This window comes from Carassius carassius, chromosome 47 (genome assembly GCF_963082965.1).
Source record: "Carassius carassius chromosome 47, fCarCar2.1, whole genome shotgun sequence".
NCBI classification, from domain to species: Eukaryota; Metazoa; Chordata; class Actinopteri; order Cypriniformes; family Cyprinidae; genus Carassius; species Carassius carassius.
The window spans coordinates 8,748,728-8,773,462 of record NC_081801.1 but is presented as its reverse complement, the minus strand read 5'-3'; the positions used below and the strand labels follow the sequence as shown (position 1 = coordinate 8,773,462).

General features: G+C 42.5%; 1 protein-coding gene across 4 annotated transcripts in view; it reads right to left on the bottom strand.

Annotated features, from left to right (window-relative positions):
• LOC132130775 (retinoic acid receptor RXR-alpha-A-like) overlaps positions 1-24,735 on the bottom strand; it is a 152,041-nt gene that overhangs the window by 22,169 nt on the left and 105,137 nt on the right. The window lies entirely within an intron of this gene.

Sequence of the window (24,735 nt, the reverse complement as noted above, 5' to 3'; positions counted from 1 at the left end):
CGGCTCGTTCGCTCATTGGCTTGTTCTGCGGCAACTGCACAGCCTATCGAGCGCGGGCTGATGCAAAATCAGACCAATAAGGGCGCTTCGCGCCCTTCTTGCCACTTCCCGCCGAAACGGGTGTGGCCCAACCTTTAAAAGGAGCTCGAAAAGGCTGACTCACCTGATTTATTTCATCGCCGAAGCGAACCAGAGTGAATCGTGCGCACGGCAGAGAACGCAGTACTCGTTCGCTCTTCTAGAGAGAACCGAGGTTACGTTTAGTAACCGAGTACGTTCTCTTACGAGAGCTCTCTCGTACTGCGTCTTAGCTAAGACGCTACGGGAACCCAATGTAAAACGCCGTGCGCGCAAGGATCACACACCAATAAACCTGAAGCAACGCCCAGGATTTACAGTGCACAGTCACCTGAGGGACTCACAGAGAGTCCAGGACAGAAAAGGGAAAAAGCCCTCCGTCCCATATCTAGCAGCATCCGTAGATGCGGCAATATGACGTCACACAGCCGAGGCAAGGCCTGACCAATGTGGCAATGCGGGTCTTACGCAATACTGCCCATATAACAGTCGGCAGCGCATAGCGCTCGTGAACTCAGAATTCCCCTCAGGGCCCTGATTCGCCTATACCGACAGCAGCCTTGCTTGCAAGGCGGGAACCTCCAGGTTATAGAACCTGATAAATGTAGACGGCGAGGCCCAACCTGCCGCCATACATATATCCTGCAAGGAGATCCCAGTAGACCACGCCCACGACGAGGCGATGCCTCTTGTAGAGTGTGCTTTGACGCCCAACGGCCACTGAAGGCCCCTGGAAGCGTAAGCTAACGCTATGGCGTCAACTATCCATCTGGATAGAGTCTGTCTCAAAACAGCCATTCCCTTGGAACGCCCACCGAACGAGACAAATAGCTGCTCCGTCTGCCGAAAGGCAGCAGAGCGAGACACATAAGCTCTTAAAACCCTGACAGGGCAAAGAAGACTCGAGTCTCCATCCTCCCCTGACACCGGCAGGGCAGACAGGGCAATAACCTGAGCCCGAAACGGTGTGTTGAGGGATTTCGGCACATAACCGTGCCTAGGTTTGAGTATGACTCTTGAGTCATTGGGCCCAAACTCCAAGCACGACTGGCTCACCGAGAGCGCGTGCAAATCACCCACACGCTTCACAGAAGCGAGAGCCAACAAGAATACTGTCTTGAACGACAGATGCTGAAGGCTAATCGATTGGATAGGCTTGAAAAGGGGACCTTTCAAGGCCTCCAAAACCGCCGCGAGGTCCCACATACGGACTGACGGAGGTCTGGGAGGATTCAGCCTCCTAGCTCCTCTGAGGAACCGGATGACTAAATCATTCCTTCCTATTGACTGACCGGACGCCGTTTCAGAAAACGCCGCGATGGCAGCCACATAAACTTTGAGCGTGGATGGGGCTCTGCCCTTATCCAACAGCTCCTGAAGGAAGGAGAGGACCTCCGTCACCTCACAACTAAGGGGTGAATAACCTCGAGCTGTGCACCAGCTGGAGAACACCGACCACTTCGAGGCATACAGACGTCGTGTCGACGGAGCTCTAGCCTGAGTGATGGTATTTAGCACTCCCACTGCAAGATCAGCGGGTAACCATTGAGTGCCCATACATAGAGGGACCACAACTCCGGTTGAGGGTGCCAAATCGAGCCCCTGGCCTGCGAGAGGAGGTCTCTCCTCAACGGCACCGGCCACGGGGCAACATCTGCTAACTGCATCAAATCTGGGAACCATGGTTGGTTCTTCCAAAGAGGTGCTACAAGCAGTATTGAACATCTCGTTTCTCTCACCCGTTCTATCACCTGCGGAAGGAGGGAGACGGGAGGGAACGCATAAAGCGGGCAGCACGGCCATCTCCGTGACAGCGCGCTTTCGTTCTTGGAAAAGAACGCGGGGCAGTGAGCGTTTTCGTGGGACGCAAAGAGGTCCACCTCCGCCATGCCAAATCTCTCCCACAACAGCCGGACTGTTTGCGGGTGTAGAGACCATTCGCCCGTAGGAACATTGCCTCTGGACAGCCTGTCTGGAACCAGATTCTGCAGTCCAGGCACATGCACTGCTCTCAGCGAGTGCACGTTGCGCTGAGCCCAAATCAGGAGGCGTTCCGTCAGCCTGCACAGGTTTCGGGACCCGAGACCGACCTGGCGATTTATGTAGGACACCACAGACATGTTGTCCGAACGGACTATGACGTGGTGATCCTTGATATGGGGACAAAAGCGCGTCAGCGCGTTCTCCACTGCCAGCATTTCCAGGCAGTTGATATGATGGAGCTTTTCCCGTTCTGACCATAGGCCAAAGGACGGTCTGCCTTCGAGCAGCGCTCCCCATCCCGAAGTGGAGGCGTCCGTCGACACCATTTTCACACTCGGGGAAGTCCCCAGGCTTACACCTGATCGGTACCAGCCGTTCGCTGTCCAAGGTGCTAGAGCCGCAACACAGCTCTGATCGACCTTGAAATGCAGCCGGCCAGACGCCCACGCTCTGCGCGGCACCCGAGCCTTCAGCCAGAACTGCAGGGGGCGCATGCGGAGCAGGCCCAGCCGCAGAACCGGAGATGCTGAGGCCATGAAACCCAGCATCTTTTGACAGTGTTTGAGCGACACAGTCGCGCCACAGCGGAAAGAACTCGCTGCACGCTGAATGCCCATCGCGCGCTGTGGTGACAGCCGCGCCGTCATGGAACACGAGTTCAGAACTATACCCAGAAACAGGATCGTCTGACTGGGGTTCAGCGAACTCTTCACCCAATTGACACTGAGGCCGAGCTTCTCGAGGTGATCGAGTAAAAAGGCTCTGTGGTCCATGAGCTCCGCTCATGATCGGGCCAGAACCAGCCAGTCGTCCAAATAATTCAGCACTCGTGTGCCTCTGAGTCTAAGAGGAGCGAGCGCTGCATCCATGCACCTCGTAAGCGTACGAGGAGCTACGGACAAGCCGAATGGCAGGACTGCAAACTGGTATGCCTGGCCCTCGAAGGCGAATCTCAAATATCGCCTGTGGTTTGACGCTATCTGTATTTGAAAATACGCGTCCTTCAGATCTATTGACATGAACCAGTCCCCTCTGCGAATCTGCGCGAGGAGCTTCCTGGTCGTGAACATTTTGAAACTGTGTTTCATCAATGCCTGTTCAGCTGTCTTAGATCCAGTATGGGCCGGAGACCCCCGTCTCTCTTGGGCACCAGAAAGTATCTGCTGTACAGCCCCCCCTCGCTTTGAGACACAGGCTCTACAGCCCCTTTGCTCAACAGTTTTGATATTTCGGCCCAAAGTATGTGTGCTACTTCTGTTTTGACCGTAGTTTCGACGCGCGCTGAAAAGCACGGTGGGCGTCGAGAAAACTGTAGCGAGTAGCCTCTCTTTATAATGCCTAGCACCCAATCCGAAACCCCTGGAAGCACTGACCATGCATCTGCATGAATGGCTAAGGGCTGGATGCGAAACGCGCTCTGTTGACTGGGCAACGGCGGCGCTCGAGTGTGCTGCGCATCTGAGGCGGGGAGCGCGCTGATCACAGCGGGCAGATCGCTCTTCCTCGACCCCGTTCCGGCGCTTAACCGACTGGAGGGAGGCTGAGCGGGTCCCGTGGGACTCGATATATCTGCGAGTAACCGTGGGCTGCATGTGTGCACTTTTACCACTTTCAACTCGCTGTCTGCCTGTGCAGAATGTACGTGCACGGGCCTCGTTTTTACAGAAGCCCCGCGCCGTATGTGACATAGTGTATGTGGGCACTGGGAAGTGGGCACGTTTACTATGCGGCGCGCTCGACCGATCTGTGTCGATCTTATGTGCGCTAGCCCTGTGTGCAGGGCTGTGCTTACATGTGGAGATGGGCACTGGGTAGTGGGCATCGTCACTGCATTTATAGCACCATCGGCCGTGGCCGGACGAGCATGCACGGGTTTCGTTTTTACAGAAGCCACATGACGTGGGTGACATAGTAATTGTGGGCACTGAGGGGTGGGCACGTTTACTATGCAGTGTGCGCGACCGACTTGAGTCGACATTATGGGCGCAGGCCCTGTGTGCAGGGCTGTGCTTACATGTGGAGATGGGCACTGAGGAGTGGGCATCATCACTACATTTATAGCACCATCGGCCGTGGCCGGACGAACGTGCACGGGTTTCGTTTTTACAGAAACCTCATGACGCGTGTGACATAGTGATTGTGGGCACTGAGGAGTGGGCACGTCTACTATGTAGTGCGCGTGATCGACTTGAGTCGCTTTTATAGGCGCGAGCCCTGTGTGAAGGGCTGTGCTTATATGCGGAGATGGGCACTGAGCAGTGGGCATCGTCACTACATTTATAGCACCATCGGCCGTGGCCGGGACACCAGAAATTACACCTTTTTCGGGAAATATCTGGGTAGCCGTGATAACGGTTTTCGTGTGCAGGCAAGCGGGCAACCGTACAGGCTTGCGCATTGCAAACAACGCTGAAACAGTCACAATCTCTGGAAACTGAAACAGCGGCGCGCTTAGGTGACAGCCCGGCCGCAGCGGAACTCGTACACCGGCGCTTCGATGAAGCAGCCATCGTGTGTAGTGCCGACGCAGCGTCATGCAGCATGCGTAGATGGCTTTCCCAGGATGGCTTCGGGGCTCCCGGCCTCACCGTAATCCTCTGCCGCGGTCCCCGCGGCGCGGGGCGACGGCCAGTAGAGCGAGAACGGGGGTCTCGAGCTGCGTTGCTGAAGCTGTTGTGATAACGGCTTTTGTGTGCAGGCAAGCGGGCAACTGTGCAGGCTTGCGCATTGCAGAAAACGCTGAGACAGTCACAATTCCTGGAACTGAAACAGCGGCGCGCTTGGGTGAGAGCTCGGCCACAGCGGAACCCGTACACCTGCGCTTCGATGAAGCAGCCATCGTTAGTAGTGCCGATGCAGCGTCACACAGGAGGCTTTAGATGGCAACACCGCTTTTGCCGCCGTCCAGCAGAGGGCGGACAAAGGTGCGTCGCTATCGCCTGTTCCACCGGCGGAAGTGAGTGGTAGTTCCTGTTTTTAGCATCATCAGTGTGGAGAATGCTAGTGAGACAGACGAACGAGTTCGTGCTGAATATGGAGCGTTCCAAGCCTTCGCCACCTCTTCGTGAAGCTCAGGAAGAAATGAGGCGGGCTTTGAGAAGTACGCTCATCCGAAAGGGAAATACCATCCAGCCGGGAACGAGAGGGGGGGGGCGCTGGTGCAAACCACTCGCGGCCGAGACTCATCGCGGCCAACACGAGCATTCGCCCCGGCTCCTTCTCGATGTCAGCTCGTCTGCTGGGCTTCTGAGCAGAAGGCGCGAGATCCTCGGAGCTCGCCCAGCCCTCACTGCCCGAAGCTAGCAGAGAGCGCGTGTCCTCTTCCCCCGACGCGGCCCTGAGATCGACTTCCTCGGACGACGCGCCGGCAAACAGCGGGCGCTGCCCACCGGGAAGCGATGCAGGGGGGGCCGGTGAAGCAGGGCGAACCGGCGAGCTCGGTTGAGCTGAAGACGGTTCCGGAATCCGCTGGAAGCGATGCTTTTACGGCGCCTCAGCGCAGCGGAGAATGCAGGCTCAGAGAAAAAGGCCAGGCGAGTCCTCAGAGTTACCATGGCAACAGCTCGCAGTGGGGGCATCCGCCGTCAGCGAGCGAGCGCTGCATGATCTTCACCCAGGCAGGAGACACAGATGACGTACCGGTCTCCCTCGCTGAGTGGGGCTCTGACGAGCCGCAGGAAGGCATCTTAAAAAAGACGCGAGCTCTTTTACGAGTGTGTGTCGCAGGGCGAACACACACACACACATAAAGAACAGCTTGTATATAACAGGATTGAAAGGATATAGGCGCCGGATAGCGCAGCAGGAACGGCAATGGAAGGCGGCGATGCCAGCAGCTTCAGAATGGCTCGTCCTGCTGATGTGCTTTCTCAGACGGCGCTTGCTTCCTCCGTGATCCAGTGATGCGTGAGCTTCGCTGAAGAGATGAAAAATCAGGTGAGTCAGCCTTTTCGAGCTCCTTTTAAAGGTTGGGCCACACCCGTTTCGGCGGGAAGTGGCAAGAAGGGCGCGAAGCGCCCTTATTGGTCTGATGTTGCATCAGCCCGCGCTCGATAGGCTGTGCAGTTGCCGCAGAACAAGCCAATGAGCGAACGAGCCGCCTCGCCTATGGCTGTGTACTGCTGCAAATGCGCTTTACAAAAATACAAAATTAAGGATAATTTTTTGCTTCAGTATTTCGTGAAAAGAGACTTTTCCCGTAGCGTCTTAGCTAAGACGCAGTACGAGAGAGCTCTCGTAAGAGAACTGCATTTTTCCATCTCAAAAATATATCTAAATTACGGCCTATGCTCTCAATGTCAAATGTAGAAATGTTAATCCATGCATTTATGACCTCAAGGTTAGATTATTGTAATGCTTTATTGGGTGGTTGTTCTGCACGCTTAGTAAACAAACTACAGCTAGTCCAAAATGCAGCAGCAAGAGTTCTTACTAGAACCAGGAAGTATGACCATATTAGCCCGGTCTTGTCAACACTGCACTGGCTCCCTATCAAGCATCGCATAGATTTTAAAATATTGCTTATTACTTATAAAGCCCTGAATGGTTTAGCACCTCAGTATTTGAATGAGCTTTTTTTACATTATAATCCTCTACGTCCGCTATGTTCTCAAAACTCAGGCAATTTGATAATAAGAATATCAAAATCAACTGCAGGCGGCAGATCCTTTTCCTATTTGGTGCCAAAACTCTGGAATAACCTACCTAACATTGTTCGGGAGGCAGACACACTCTTGCAGTTTAAATCTAGATTAAAGACCCATCTCTTTAACCTGGCATACACATAACATACTAATATGCTTTAATTATCCAAATCCGTTAAAGGATTTTTAGGCTGCATTAATTAGGTAAACCGGAACCGGAAACACATCCCATAACACCCTACGTACTTGCTACATCATTAGAAGAATGGCATCTACGCTAATATTAGTCTGTTTCTCTCTTGTTCCGAGGTCACCGTGGCCACCAGATCCAGTCTGTGTCCAGATCAGAGGGTCACTGCAGTCACCCGGATCCAGTACGTATCCAGACCAGATGCTGGATCAGCACCTAGAAAGGACCTCTACATCCCTGAAAGACAGCGGAGACCAGGACAACTAGAGCCCCAGATACAGATCCCCTGTAAAGACCTTGTCTCAGAGGAGCACCAGGACAAGACCACAGGAAACAGATGATTCTTCTGCACAATCTGACTTTGCTGCAGCCTGGAATTGAACTACTGGTTTCGTCTGGTCAGAGGAGAACTGGCCCCCCAACTGAGCCTGGTTTCTCCCAAGGTTTTTTTCTCCATTCTGTCACCAATGGAGTTTCGGTTCCTTGCCGCTGTCGCCTCTGGCTTGCTTAGTTGGGGACACTTTATCTACAGCGATATCGTTGACTTGATTGCAAATAAATGCACAGACACTATTTAACTGAACAGAGATGACATAACTGAATCCAATGATGAACTGCCTTTAACTATCATTTTGCATTATTGACACTGTTTTCCTAATGAATGTTGTTCAGTTGCTTTGACGCAATGTATTTTGTTTAAAGCGCTATATAAATAAAGGTGACTTTGACTTTGACCCTTATCCATGTACATGATTGCATCATCCTAAGAGTATGTGTGTGTTTTCACACGTGCCTGCTCACACCCCTTAAACTCAAGCATGGACACACACATTAATGACACGGCCCATGTCGAAATATTTGGCAGTACAATTTAAAGGGTTGCACTCGCGCCGACAGGGTGTACTAGGAAGTGATATAAGCCGGTCCACAGCAACGTCATTTGTGCAAGGCGTTCAACAACAGAAACGGGAGAACAACGTTAACAACAGGAGGATGGAGGACGCTGTGATCGCAGATCTGTTTTTGTCGTGTCTTCCAGGTTTCACAATATTGGACATTGAATGTCAACGTATACATAAAGCGATTGAGAGAACGTAAAGAAGGACTAAGAAACTGGCAGTGCCACATTTGCTTAAGTGCCTGCACTTCAGCGTCCGTATAGTTATCGCAGTTCATCGTACTTGCGAAATAAGTTGACACAATGTTTACAGTATGTTTACACAGCTTTTTAAATCATGGCGGGCGAGGGCGTTTTCAAATGCGTCTGGCCAATCAATGTATATTTACGTCACGGGTAGTACCAGTTGTGCTGGTTAGACCCTGCCCCTGTGTAGGAGTTAATTTGGTTCTCGAAACAGGTAGTACGATACTAAAATCGCACCCAGTTCCGGCGGTGCAAAAACGCCAAAAAATGGGTAGTGCCACAATTAGTTCTGGTACTATGAAAAGGATCCTGCGGTGCGAAAGGCCCTATGATTAACACCTTTGAAAACTGCTCCCTTTTTATTCAATATGATGATTAATTCCATCCGTCAAAAAACTAACAGGCAAAACGCTGCCGACAAAAGACCCTGTACTTCCACTCTGCTTGATTTACGATGTCAGAAATGGTCATTGTCCTTGGAAAATGCTGAAGGCAGTCAAGGCTGCAGGGGCCGTAACAGTGCGTTCCCGTTCTGATGGAGAGAGGTGCTAATGTTGAGTGAGCAAAGAGAAAGCATGGGTGGCCGTAAATTACAAGTGCCATACTTTATTCTGAGGCTGTCGGTATATGAGAAATAAAACGCCTTTTGTTATGAATTTCTGCCTGCGTGTCTCCGATGAGAACCTTAAACATGCTCATGTTACCCACATATAAATACTCATGGGGAGAATTCACTAAGAATGAATCGAGCCCGCTGATAGAGCCATTTATTTGTACCTGCTGTCTGCATTAAGGTCCCGATTCACTAAAGGAATTATGCAAATCAGGTAACAGTGCAAATGTGCCCACAAAATCTCTGCAAAAGTAAAGCAGCATGGCATGATTCCCCATTTGTTAGAACCAACAAATATACTAGTGTACTTTACTTGGACTACACAGTATCACGCTACCTTTCAAGAACAAAATAAGACAAATGTTTCTTAAAATAATCTAATTAATACATATGACATAAAATGAAATCCAACAAAACTAAATTAAACTAAACAAAAATAAGTGCCGTAGACAGTACAGCATAGGGTTAGCAAAGTCATGTGTTCGATTCTCAGGAAAACAATTTACAAAAAAATGACTAGTAAATAGTTAATATAGAAACTATTTATAAGTAGTATATAAATAGAGTTTATAGCGTTTAGAGTTTTACATCGGAAAAAAAAGTGTGACAAGTGTTTAATTAAAAGACTGTGACAATGAACCACAGGTTGTCAGTTAGATGCAGGTTGAAATACTGCATGCAAACGTGGTGCAACTGTATGAATTCATGATGTGTTAGATCACATGCAAAAGCAGCTGTTAAAATCAGCCTCTCTCTTCACTTCATACCTTAGTTTTTCTATTTTTCTGGACCTCTGTAGTTTGTCTCATCAGATGCAGAGCTGCACTATCAGAGGACTCTATCAGAGTATGGCTATTTTCAACATGCAACTCAATCTGCCCAATCTCCCTCTCAATGCTGTATTTGTGTGTAAGGGTATATGTGCGTGTGTGTGTGTGTTACAGAAGGATTAAAGGGTCTAGTTCTGTGACTGTAAATAGAATAATCCTCCCTCCCATACATGATCACACACTCTTCTTTGAGGAGTAGGGTGTCAGACAAGTGCCCTGACTAAGAACAACATGATCAGCCAGCCGTGCTGTGACACTTAAGCTGTACGGAGAGGAGGGGGCATCCCAAAACTTAAAAAACAACATGCACAGAAACACACATCGAAGTGACTGTTGGTAGGGGTCAAGAGATCATTGTACAGGCCTGCTTCAGAATTGGATATTGAGTTTAATTGAATATTTAAAGAGACAGTTATGTAATTATTTACTCTCATGTCATTCTAAACAGTGTTGGGGGTAACAAGTTACAAAGTAACGGATTACAGTAACTATATTACTTTTTGGGGTAACGAAGTAAAGTAACGCATTACACTAATAATATTGGTAACTACACTACTTTACTAGGCTATAGGAACGCGCTTTCCTGCGTTACACATGCCGTGTTTGCCTGTGTGTAAAGTTCTGGCTGGGGTTTCCCGATAACGATTGATCTTAGCGCTTAACCCACAAAGACTCATTATGGATATTCAGAGGCTCCGTAGTGTCTGTGATTACGTCATCGCATTTTGACAACATTGATTCGTCAGAAGAAACCAATGCTTTCGTTCCTCTGAGCCAAACAGAAATGATTGTTGACGCTTAGTCCCACCCCCATGCGAAGATTGGTTCAAACTCTCCCATATTAAACCAATAAGTAGTCTTTTGAACTACTACTTAACATAGCCTATTGCTTTGGAAAATGAACGAAAACAAAGTGAAAGTAAAGTCTGTCGTGAGTGCATGAATACAAACACACAATAACACATTTGCATGAGAAAACTCAGAAAAAGCACAAAAAACACTCGACAGAGTACTTTGACATAAAACAAAACAAAAACAAGGATGAAACACATATCTGATAAAACACTGGGATTTATGTCTTGGGTCGTTAAGCGATGTCCCAGTAAAATCGATTCTGACACAGATTACAGCCAACGAATCGATCATTTATAATATGTATATTATGTATACTAAGTAAATCATTATATAATTATACAGTTTATAAAGATAGTTGCACTATTTTTTTCTGTTGCACTCTGAATATTTCTCACTCATTTTGTGTGTAGTTTGTGAATCATTTGCACTGTTATTGCACTGTATTGTTGAAGACAATTTGTGCAATTGTTTTTACTATATGCTGCATAGTTTGTGTTTATTGTTCATACTCAGATTGAAAATATATTTCTCAGAAGAAGAAAAAAGAAATGCAATTTATCTTTAAAATAAAATCTAAATTTGTTTTGTTTTATGCCTTCATTTGATAACCAGAAAAATGTAAATACACAACAGAATTTCTGAGGGGAAAAAAACATTTCATAAGGCTATTTTAAGAAAAAATAATAAATGAAGTTGTTTTTATGCATTTAAATAATTACACATGCTAAAAAAAATAAAACATATGGTGAAGAAATAAAACATTTCATAGGGCCCTGAACATTAAATTTTTGTTAAACTTTTAATAAATTGCTGTGAAAATTTATGTGTTATGAATTAAATGAATTAGACATACTTTTTGATGAATACAATTAAATGTAACCATTAAAAAGGAGTTGAGAAAAATAAAAAGTAAAGTAATAAGTAGCGAAGTTACTTTTCAAATCCAGTAACTAGTAAAGTAATCTCATTACAATTTACAGAAGTAACTAGTAACTAATTACATTTTTTGAGTAACTACCCCAACACTGATTCTAAACCTGTTCCCTGGGACACATGTTCAGATGACTTCTATATTCCAAATCACTTATAATCTTCTCCTTTAATATGCTATTATCCAAAGTTAAATTGAACTAAATAAATAAAAAACAGATAGTTCAGGAAAAGATAAATGGGAAAAAAAAGAAAAAATACAACATTATAAAATGATTCTGATTTGTGAATAGGATCAAATGGTTCTTAAAACTATTAACCACTATAAATGGATCACTGAGTCCGGAAGTTGAACCAAATAAATAAAAATAGGGGAAAAAATTGGAGAAAAATTTCAATTAAATTAAAAAAGAAATAAAACACAATTCAATTCAAATAAAATAAAATTGAATGAGTCTGATTTGAGAACTACATCAAATGGTCTTAAAAAAATTAACCATTTAAACCATTTAAGCTATTAACCACTGTGAATCATTATGTTAGTAAGTTTAACTAAAATAATAATAATAATAATAATTTAAGAACATTTGTATGAAAAATTAATTGAAGAAAACATCACAAGCAAGTGAAATAAAATGGAATGGGTCTGATTTGCGAATTGGATAAAAAAAAAGTCATGGTATGTCATGGTTTATTTTATCATATGTGCCAAAGCTAAGTAGAAGAGAGAGAGAGAGAGAGAGAAGTTGTCAGCACCTCTAGATCTGTATATCTGTGCTCAGAGGTGGGTAGTAACGAGTTACATTTACTTCGTTACATTTACTTGAGTAATTTTTTGGGGTAACTAATACTTTTCGGAGTATATTTAAAGATGGGTACTTTATACTCTTACTTGAGTAAATTTTTGGGGAAAAATCTTTACTTTTACTTCGTTACTGTGGGCGACGCTCCTCTCGTTACTTTATCTTAATGCAATAAATGTTATAATGCTTCAGTTTATTCCAAACGCGCCGTCTACTTTTCTCTGGACAATGAGCGATGCCCATTCACGAATGATTCATTCTTTTGAGTCAACTCTGTTCAAAGGCTTGATCAAACCAATTGGCTAACGAGTGAATTGGTTCATGAATCAGTTTGAATGAGTCGTTCAGTTCCCTGCTGCACACGCTGAGCATCTGAAGCGGTTCACTCAGAGTTGTAACGTTTAACATCAGCAACGTTGAAAACGTGGCTATGGAACTGCACTGAATTGAAAGCAAATCTGCAAAGGCTATTATTTGCTTGCGATGGAGATCCTTATTAGATGAACACCGCGTGTGCTGTCTACTGTTCAACAGGTAATAACTTGGGCTACATTCGATTACAGTACACGATACCACTGTGACATAAGTTTGTTGTAGCTACGTGTGTGGCTTATAACAGAGGGGAGTCAAGTTGAATGCAGCTTCCAAAAGACAAAAAATATCCGATTAAGATTTTATTAATTTTAATACAATCACACCAGTGCGAGTACGTTGAGCAAGTCTTATCATCAGCTGCTAAATTCAGATCTGTGATCGCTTGCTGGCGCTGAGCCAGAGATAGATGTGTTTTTACAGCGCTTCGCATTATAATACCACGACTTAGGTGCCCTTGAGCAAGGCATCGAACCCCCAACTGCTCCCCGGGCGCCGCAGCATAAATGGCTGCCCACTGCTCCGGGTGTGTGCTCACAGTGTGTGTGTGTGTGTGTGTGTCCACCGCTCTGTGTGTGTGCACTTCGGATGGGTTAAACGCAGAGCACAAATTCTGAGTATGGGTCACCATACTTGGCTGAATGTCACTTTCACTTTCACTTATAACGAATCACACATGATTCTTTTGAGCTTATTAAAGCATTGGCCAATCAGAGGTGTTCCGATGAGTCATCGCTAAAATTCCGGTGCTTCCTTCACTCGCTCACTGGGTGAATACCTCTTTCTGGCGAATTCTCTCGTCAGAAACAACAAAGTGCAGATGTGTGTACGAATCTTTAATTAAGATATTGATTTCACAGTGTTAACAGTTTCAGTGATTTTAATGGGAGTTTCTGAGAGTGATTGAAATCTAGACTGTCAGTGAAAATGATCTTTAATAATATAAATGTTATTTGCTCTCTTTCTGAACAATGAAAGATAAGTAGCAATATTTATATCACATTAACTTTCAATGTTAAATTCACATTTAATATAAAGTCAGTCATATTAAAAATATGTTATGGCATGACACCTATATCTGTAACTTAAGTAAACAGACTGGGTTTTATAATAAATTACATAAATTGGAGTGAAGGCTGATGAAATATATACATTTATACACACACACATACATTACATACATTTTATCTATATATCTAAATAAAAATAGGCTCAGTATATATGACCCAAAGTAACTAGTAACTAACTACTTGAGTAGATTTTTTATCCGATACTCTTTTACTCTTACTCAAGTAACTATTCAAGACTAGTACTTTTACTTTTACTTGAGTAAATATTTCTAGAAGTACTTTTACTTTTACTTGAGTACAGTTTTTGGGTACTCTACCCACCTCTGTCTGTGCTGAAATACAGGGTCAGAGAGTGTTGACTCAGGAGAAAGAACAGTAGCTTTCACCTGAAAAATTCACTAGCAAAGGGAAGTCATGGCAGATCTAAGCATCAGATACCGGTGATCCATTCAGTCTTTGTGCAAGTACGCTATAGATGTTGACACTTGGTTGTCGAGCATAAGCTAGAGACAGAGAAGAGTTGTGCTGTCACAAATTTGTCTCTATTTTAATAGTCAAGTAATCTGTCACTCACAATGATATAAGCTCAGGGGCCGTTCACACAGATTGTTCTTTCATTTGAGTAACACAATAGAATACAGGTTTTTAAAGGGTACAAATGTTTTAAACTTGACACTGCATAAATGCAACACTCGCTGTGCATCCAGTTGCATCAAACCCATGCAACAACATCTGTCTAGTACATTTCTATAAACAAAATGGTATAAAAACATGCAATAATGGCTTTTTTCTTTTCATACATTTGCATTCAACATGATGCTATCTAGCATGGTTTAGCAGAATGTTTTGTCCATTTCTTGCTTGGTGGAAAGCTCAAGTTTCGCCCCTATGGACACCAAGGTTCAGTCTGCAAAACTCTCATCACATCAATCTGCTTTTGTTTCAGGATTCATACTTGAATGGTGCTTAAGGAGTCATTTATTCTCCCACGAACGGATATATTTTATGTGATATGAAACACACGAGCAGTGATCTGGCAAGGCAAAGTCAACGCACATCACCAAAAAGAGTAAGAGCATAAATCTTAGAAGAGCTTAGCTGATCTTACCAAGCCGAAAAACAGACTTCCCTCCCAAGGACACTTCAAAGTGTAAACCAAATCCTGCAGCAGCAACCTTTAACACATGCTAACCTCTCAAAACCAGAATGCGACTTCACACTGAGGCTAGTGGAGTGGACTTCAAATGAAAGAAATACTGAACATCTGATGCCTACTTAATTGTGTTGAGTACATTTGACTTGTACGTATAAATCAAGGTTTCAAAGCTATAAACTGCAGTGATTTTACCACAGTAAAATGGAGTAAAAGCAACTAATGTTCAATTAATAATAAAATAGAATCATAATATTAACCATAACAAACACAAATCACTCTACTTGACACACATACAACTCATGCACATTAAAGCATTATGGCCATCTTAATTATAAATTACTGTAATACAAATAATTGTGATAAATAATTTTTTTGTTTTGCTTTGTAATTATATTTAAATAATAAATGACAATTATTTCAAATATTATAAATGTTCTCTTTTGGGGGAAACACAAACAATCAAGCCAAAAAAGAAAAAGAAAATCAACCAAAGCAAACTAAAATGTGAAACGTTTTGCATTAATTATGCATGTTTATCCATATATTAAATAATACCTCTTTTTTATGCTGACTTTATAAATGACACATTCACTTAACGTCCAGAGCCAGAATAGTCCACCCAGCGGCTATGTCACTGTTATCACAACAAACTCCAACTCCAATCCACGCTTGACTGGGATGTGTACATCCACACATGGAAAAGCTTTGCTGATAACAGTGACCTTTTTCTTATCTCTAACCACTGCGGGGCACTGGTCCGATCCCCTCTGCCTGATAACCCACTCAACATCTGACCTCCGATCTTTCACACCAATTACTCACCCTAAGTGTGACCTTCTAGAGGCTGCTGCCAGTAGCGGTGTGGAAGACACATTTGGAGCCGTCCCTATGGATACGGCAGTCAGTGGCAGTAAGTTGGTCCTGTTTTGTATCAGCCGTAAAGGCGACTGTCGCTGTCATTTGGGTTCTTGCAGCAACCCTGATTATTGGACTCACACATGAAAATGCCTTACCTAACTTAAAATTGCAACAGTTCCTTACTTCAGTATGCTACACACACAATTTTGGTGTCTTTGGAAAGAAGACCCTTTGGGCTTTATATTTCATCACCAGATTTGGGAATGCTTAAAAAGAGTAAAAGTTATAGACACTGAAGTGCCTTGGAAAAAATTGTACCACACCAAATTTTTTTACATTTCATATAAAAATACATGAAATCAGTCCTGGAGCAATCTAGAAATCTATACAAAGTAATAGGTTGAAAGTCTCATGAGTTTCTATTTCAAATCTGAAGAAGATACTGTCAGGCTGTCTGGTCTCTGTTTCCCTGAGTCTCCACTAGTGGTCTCACTTCATATGCACCTCACCGTAGGCACTACAATTCCCACAAAGCCTTGTCCCTTCATCACAGTAATTGCACTCCTGTTAATTGCACTCAGGTGTCTTCACTTGATCATCATTACCCTGCCTATATTAACCCGTCTTTTCTGTTTGTCTTCATGGAGTCCTTTCTTTCCGTCACCCAGTTTCCTTGCCTTCCGAGTTCCTCGTCTTCCGAGTTCCTGTTCCCGTTCCTGTTCCTTCCCTGTTTGTTTATCTGTTGGATGCTGATTTGGATTACCCATTAAAACCCACACTGCGATTGGATCTCTTGTCTCCTGTGTTTCCCTGGGTCTCCGATCGTAACAGATACCATGAAAATTTCGATTCCTGCAACCATTTTTCTGATACGATGTCTGATCCTATGTCCTGTGTCTAGGTCTATATAATGATATATAATTTGTCAAGATTAATTTTGTCCCGTATCATTTAATATATTCATAAACACTGATACATGCAAACAAAGAGAGTTCAGTGTGCCGGCATCCAGGTGCGGGTTAACAGGTTAAGAACATTTTAGAAGCCTGACAGCCGTTAGAGGTGCCATAACATAGTGCAAACACAACAAAAATAATTGATGCAAAAAATGCAAAGACCATTTTCTTTTGAAAAATGGAAAATTTTAAATGCATTAAATATAGAATATTACGGAAATACTGTTTCTCAGGACATACGTACACACATACATACATACATATATATATACATTAGGGATGGGACGGTATGAAAATTTAATATCACGATTATAGTGACTAAAATTATCACGATTATCAATATTATCACGGTTTTGTTGAAACGAGATGAAAGTGTTCAAAAATAGTTGATGCTCACACTGAAAACATTTCAGCAAGTTTTATATTTAATAATCAACAAACAACTAATAAAACAAGCAACTCTATGCACTTAATTTAAAGAAAGATTAAATTCTGTGGCATTTCCTTGCTTACAATGAAAAGTGTAGAAGCATAGAAAAGCATAGAAAAGTCACTGACTTTCGCCATTCCTTCTCGAAAAAAAACAAAAAAAACATTGTGCGCTGCGCTTGCGTCAGAATGTTGCTGGCTGGACATGATTTAATAGTGAGTTATTAAAACCACGATAATCAAACACGGTTTTAATGATAATTCATTTTTAAACGATATTACTAACCTTCAGCACATTTTATCACGGTTATCAATAAAACCGGTTATCGTCCCATCCCTAATATACATACATATATATATACATACAGGTGCTGGTCATATAATTAGAATATCATCAAAAAGTTTATTTCAATAATTCCATTCAAAGAGTGAAACTTGTATATTATATTCATTCATTACACACAGACTGATGTATTTCACATGTTTATTTCTTTTAATCTTGATGATTATAACTGACAACTAAGTAAAATCCCAAATTCAGTATCTCAGAAAATTTAAATATTGTGAAATGGTTCAATATTGAAAACACCTGGTGCCACACTCTAATCAGCTAATTAACTCAAAACACCTGCAAAGCCTTTAAATGGTCTCTCAGTCTATTTCTGTAGGCTACACAATCATGGGGAAGACTGCTGACTTGACAGTTGTCCAAAAGACGACCATTGACACCATGCACAAGGAGGGAATGACACAAAAGTTCATTGCAAAAGAGGCTGGCTGTTCACAGAGCTCTGTGTTCAAGCACATTAATAGAGAGGCAAAGGGAAGAAAAAGATGTGATAGAAAAAAAGTGTACAAGCAATAGGGATAACCGCACCCTGGAGAGGATTGTGAAACAAAACCCATTCAAAAATGTGGGGGAGATTCACAAAGAATGGACTGCAGCTGGAGTCAATGCTTCAAAAACCACTACACACAGACATATGCAAGACATGGGTTTCAGCTGTTGCATTACTTGTGTCAAGCCACTCTTGAACAACAGACAGCGTCAGAAGCGTCTCGCTTCGAAAAGGACTGGACTGCTGCTGAGTGCTCCAAATTTATGTTCTCTGATTCAAGTAAATTTTGCATTTCCTTTGGAAATCAGGGTCCCAGAGTCTGGAGGAAGAGAGGAGAGGCACACAATCCACGTTGCTTGAGGTCCAGTGTAAAGTTTCCACAGTCAGTGATGGTTTGGAGTTCCATGTCATCTGCTGGTGTTGGTCCACTGTGTTTTCTGAGGTCCAAGGTCAACGCAGCATATACCAGAAAGTCTTCGAGCACTTCATGCTTTCTGCTGCTGATCAACATTATGGAGATGCAGATTTCATTTTCCAACAGGACTTGGCACCTGCACAGTCCCAAAGCTACCAGAACCTGGTTTAAGGACCATGGTATCCCTGTTCTTAACTGGCCAGCAAACTCGCCTAACCTTAACCCCATAGAAAATCTATGGGGTATTGTGAAGAGGAAGATGTGATATGCCAGACCCAACAATGGAGAAGAGCTGAAGGCCACTATCAAAGCAACCTGTGCACTCATAACACCTGAGCAGTGCCACAAACTGATCGACTCCATGCCACGCTGCATTGCTGCAGTAATTCAGGCAAAAGGAGCTCCAACTAAGTACTGAGTGCTGTACATGCTCATACTTTTCAGTTGGCCAAGATTTCTAAAAATCCTTTCTTTGTATTGGTCTTAAGTTATATTCAAAATTTCTAATATACTGAATTTGGGATTATCCTTAGTTGCCAGTTATAATTATCAAAATTAAAAGAAATAAACATTTTAAATATTGGTCTGTGTGTAATGAATGAATATAATATACAAGTTTCACTTTTTGAATGGAATTGGTGAAATAAATCAATTTTTTGATGATATTCTAATTATATGACCAGCACCTGTACATATATAGACAGTGCAGAAAAAAAGAAAAAAAAAAGTGAATAAAAATTAACCTATGCATCATATGGATAAGACTGATTGGTAATATTTGGCTCATAGAGTTTGTTCCTTCCAGTCGAAGCCAAGCAAGCTGCATCATCCAAGGCAAAATGTAAATGATCTACACAGCAATCAAGACAACACTGGTGGCCAACCAATATCCTGCAGTCTCGTGCAGCTCCAGCACCGGGTGAAGTCAGTAACAGAAGCCCCTTTCACACTGCACGTCCGACCCAGCATATTGCCGGAACATTGCCGGGTCGCCTTCTGTATGAAAGCAACCACATCCCAGGATTGATTCCGGCATTGAACCTGGGTCGGGGACCTAGTAACATTGCCGGGTTCGACCCGGGACGAGCGATGTGTGAACAAAAGCCAGATCTAATGCCGTGTCGAAGTGATGACGCGCGTCTCTTTTAATGGCTGTTTTGAAGGAAGATCAACGTTCGCGACGAAAAAATATGTCACGTGTCGTTACGGGATCTTTACGGGTTGTGTGTGAAAGCACACACATATCCCGGGTAATCTCTGGCAGTGTGACAGTGCAAAATCTAGCGACCCGGGAACAATTGCCGGGACACTTTACCAGTGTATTTGCCGTGTGGCAGTCTGAAAGGGGCTAGAGAGGCAGATCTGATACCCACCACTCTGTTCTGTATAGCTCCTGCTGTGCATGATGTCTGCGCTTTGGTAGACTGTGCTGGGCCAAGACATATTATAACCGTAGAGCCGTATCCTCTGAAGAAATGTTGTATGGTGGAATAATTGCCTAGAGCTGAAACAGCTGTCAGCATCCAGACCTAATCTCCGAGTGTGGATAATCATCACTGGAGCGCTGTTTGGAACAATGTGCCTGCATTGTTAAAACCAAAACGAAACATTGAGATTTGTAAATGCTGATTAATAGAAACTCAAATGAATGCACAGACACTAAAACAAAACAAAATAAAATAAAATAGAAAATGGGCTTCAAAAATGTAAACTTCCAGGCTGGATCTGGTGATAAACCACCTTCACAAGTGTAAAACACAAGCATTCAGAGCAAACAAAACGAAAGAAGCTGTCCTTGAGCTCACAAGATAATGCCTTCACTAATTTCAAGGTTTGACTTGAAAAATAAACCATTCTGTGTTTGAGGGCTTTTGTGTACGAGTATCAAGGTTACAAAGAAGCAATTAACAACAGGCAAAATCTGCAGCTCCTACTACATGGGTTCTTCACATTGTCTGAGGACACAGATAGAGGTATAAAATAAGAAAAGACTAGAAGAGAGAGTTTTTAGTTAAAGTATTAGTAAATGTGCATTATGTATTTTTACACATTTAGCAAACAATTCTTTTGTGCACAACATCAAAATCCCCTTTTCTGCCTCTTTGGAAAATCCTCTGCAAGCTGAGCCCCTTTGAGAACATTTGAAACAACTGTTATTAAAGGTGCTCTCTCCTACAATCACACACTCTCAGTGTTCTTTACCCTTAAGAGCAGTTCACATGTTCTTCTATCAACAGAAGTCTAAAAGTTAGAAAGGACGTGTCATTGTGCACCCAGGTTTGGGTTCTAAGTTTCAAGGGAGCTGCTGTTTCTTGTTTTCTCTGTCTTTCTTAGCTAGCACACACTTTGGCGCACAAAGCCTATTAGTGAAAGTCGCCAAGATAATAGCTTCTTTTGCTAATGTGATGTTTGTTTAATTTTTCATATACTTTGCTTGAACTTTCTTTAATAGGGGCTAATTGTTTTTAAAGTCGGAACTGTACTGTAAATGCAATTCAGTGCCAAACCAGCCATTCGGTCAGACCAGAGACGGCATGAAGCACAATGGTTAATATGCAGTCTGTTGGAATGGAAGTCCCACATTCAGTTAAAAAAAAAGTCCATGTTTGTTTACCAATTAATTTAAAAAAAAATAATAACAATGTAATTTTTTTTTATTTTTTTTTTTACTTTTTATTAAAATACGGAGCAACCGATTACAACACCTGCAACTACATGAAATGCTCATGCTAAAACAACCCCAGCATAGCAATGCCACGGTAACCATCCACAGCAAACTTTTGCTTAAGATTTTCACACTGGCACTGAAGGAGTTAACAGATATTGTATGAAAGTGAATAAAACTGAAACATGAAATGTGATCAGTTGCTTTTATATTTTTGTTTTCTCTCTACCCTCTTCCCACAAACCTTGGTATCATATCTGAATGCAAAATAACAAAAAAAAAAAGGCATATTTTCCTCATTAGAGGCCCGGTGAAAGCATCCCAGTCAAGGCCAGAGTTTGTATTCTATTCTGTTCCCCCCACAGGCTCCACAGAGCTGAGCAAATACTTGCCTGAAGGGATGCTCGCTTTGTCAGAGCTCATGGGCACTTTTTTTTTCAACCAAATGTGATCGTGGACCACAAAACCAGTCATAAGTGTACATTTTTCAAAATTGAGATTTATACATCATCTGAAAGCTGAATAAATAATATTTCCATTGATGTATGGTTTGTTAGGATCTTACAATATTTGTCCGAGACACAACTATTTGAAAATCTGGAATCTGAGGGTGCAAAAAAATCTAAATTTTGAGAAAATCGCCTATGAAGTTGTCCAAATAAAGTTCCTAGCAATGCATATTACTAATCAAAAATTAGGTTTTGATATATTTACAGTAGGAAATGTACAAAATATCTTCATGGTACATAATCTTTACTTAATATCCTAATGATTTTTGACATAAAAGAAAAATCCATAATTTTGACCTATATAATGTTTTTAGCTATTGCTACCCCAGCGACTTAAGGTTTTGTTGTCCAGGGTCACATATGGTCTCGACCTTAACTACTAGCTGCATATGTCACTGTATGCAGCAAATTCATATAATCAGGCCTTAAACCCTAACTGCTGTGAAAAAAATGATATAAAACAATAAACAATGTAAACATAAAAAGGACAGAGCAAGCAACTAAGGTAGGTGCATCACTCTCAACACACTTCATTTTTTGACTTCTAGCAGCCAGTTGTTCAATAATCCAGTATTTATCTGTTCACGGGGTCACTGTGTCATGACCTCTGGCACAGACTGACGGGTGGCACCACTGAGGTCATGGGATCAAGTATTTGCTGCTATTTAATGAATAACAGAATGACAGTGAAGGCGAGATGATAGCTCTTCCATACTAGACGACAGTCAAACATGCATCCAGACCCACAACTGCTGCATCTCCAAACCAAAAATATCTGTATGTAACAGACTGTGGCTGTAGCTTTAAAATGTTTACACCAAGTGTAATATGACTACACACAAATATAAGAAAGAAAATAATTTTTTTTACTTTTTTTTGCACTAATATTTAGGTATTATTATTATTATTATTATATATTTTCATTAACTGTACCTTTCATAACATACATAGATGTAAACACACAATACAAACAGACATTAAAATATTAGCTTTTATGTAGTTATCACTGCTCATTAGTAGACTGTGGTATACCTAACTACTTTTTCAAAAGTATAGTTTGTCTATACTTTAAAATAACAGTAGCATGAAAAGTTTCCTCAACACAGATAATGAGCTTCCAGGAACAACTTCCAGTCTTTCAGTACTGTACACACTGAACCATAAGAAATCATTAAGGCTGGATCGAGAGCTAGCAAATGTTCAGGGATTTTTCTGGGCAGACAGAGTGGCATATCTGCGTTGATTGCCACTGGAAGTGTAAACCGAACCATGTTCTGCCTAATGTGTGCCAGCTGCTGGGAGACGCTTGTGGGATCAGGGGCGATTCTAGGATTTTTATTTTAGGGGGGCTCAGCCCCCAATGAGGGTATAATAATGAAAAATAATAATAAATAAAATAAAATAATGTCTTGACTAATAGGTTGTGATGGTATACCAAACCTATTGCAGTATAAGTTAGATGGGTATAATGAATAAGCCAAATACACGTCTTCCTGATCACAAACACACACATTATTTTACCGTTTGCATTTCTAGTACAAACCTCGTCCTATGATTAAATACTCTGTCACTGTCTGGACTGAGGCGATCATGAATTTGTGTAGTTTATGGAGCTAATTGCAACATTTTTAGGCGAAGTCGCACTAAAAATAGCCAGATCCAGCATGACAGCATCCTTGCCATGTATGTGTAAGACTTGAGTCCCTGCATCTATCACTGTAGGTCATCTCTGTCAAAACCAACCTTCCCAAGTGTGGCCAATCAGAACATTTCAAAAGAAAACAGATAACCATGAAATCCACAGTCCAACTCAAACAAATGTGTACCAGGTGAATGCTGTTTTAGAGAGGTGGATGCTGTTATCTGAAACTGTACACAGACTAAACACAGACACACTAAACCAGACAAAAAACAAAAAGCTATTGTTTTTTACTCATTAGGTGCCATGGCACGGGGGGTACAACACTTGAAATCCGAGACAAAACCCTGAGGTGCTGGCATATTTTTTTATCCTTACTGGTTATTAATTTACAAAAATTTAAAAAAGTAAATAAAACTTTCTTTCCCATTGTTGGCTAACTTTAAGGTCTCCAATGTAAAAAATGATGCACAAAAAGTGCAAGTGGTTAAATTTGCTGATGTTAAACCTCCAAAATGAATATTAAGTGAACAAAATTATAAATGATCTTGACTCTTGCCTTGTTTATGTTGCATTTTGTGGATTTGCATAGCGTGTTGCTGGGCGGTTGGTGTCAGTGGGGTGCCTGTTCCAGATCCGACGTTAAAAGGGTTCATGAACTGCATTTTTTGTTTTCTTTTATTTCTTTGTTTTACTGATAGGCCTATTGGTTTAATTCTATTTCTCTGTGCAGCACTTTGGTCGGCTCTGATGTTATTAAATGTTTTAAATTAAACTGAAACTGAAAGTATTCACTGAGGTTCACTTAAACTGTTAGTGTGATTTTACATCAAAAATCATCATAATGTTTTGAGCCTCTCTGCAGAACGGTTTGTTTTTATAGACTTGCAAGTAACGCATAGCCCACGGCTATGACTGGCAAACAGTATTGCTTATTAAAATAACAGATGGACACTGCTGTAACGTACTCTGAAAACAACATGGGTCATTTGGGTTAAAAAGGTAGAAATACTCCCTGAAAGGAAAATTTATTCACAACATGACGCAAGAACGCTCGCGTCCGATCTAGATATGTTAGGATCATAAAGAAGGCAACTTACAATACACAGTGTCCTGTAATCTTATAATGTCATCTGTATGACATCCTGTGTTTGCTTCTCTCTATCAGAGCGTATCAGTGGGTGGGGCTAAAGAGGCAGTGCTGTAGAAGCAGGCTTTGATCTTCTCCTGCATGGTGTTTAGCCACACTATTACGTTATAAAGTGGCACATTCCAAAACGAGTCGTTTTCTAAGCTTGGTTTCAATAAAAGCTGTTTTTAAACTAGCAAGAAAGTTTTGAAACTTACAGGATGTAACATTGACAGAACATTGACCTGTTATGTCAAAAGATCGAGGGAAATTTGATTTCTCGGTCCCTCTGTATTTAAAGGCGTCATGAACGGAGTAGCAACCCCATTCCATCCGGCTGGGCCTGAAAACAGCCAAGTGCTAAACATAAGTGACAAATGCCATCTGAGTCAAATCGCCTTCCATCAGACCCCATGACTGCCTCCCACCCAGACAGAGATGAACAGTGCTGTGTAAAGATAAAACTGGTTTCTCTAGGCTCCTCTCACTACTGTTAGTCAATGCAATGACCAAACCTGCACTCAGCATTTGTACAGTCCAGAAAATCAGTCTCAGATACAGATGTGACATGACATGACTCATTGAAAATGGTCTAAGATGGAAACTAATGAATTAAACCAATATATTTG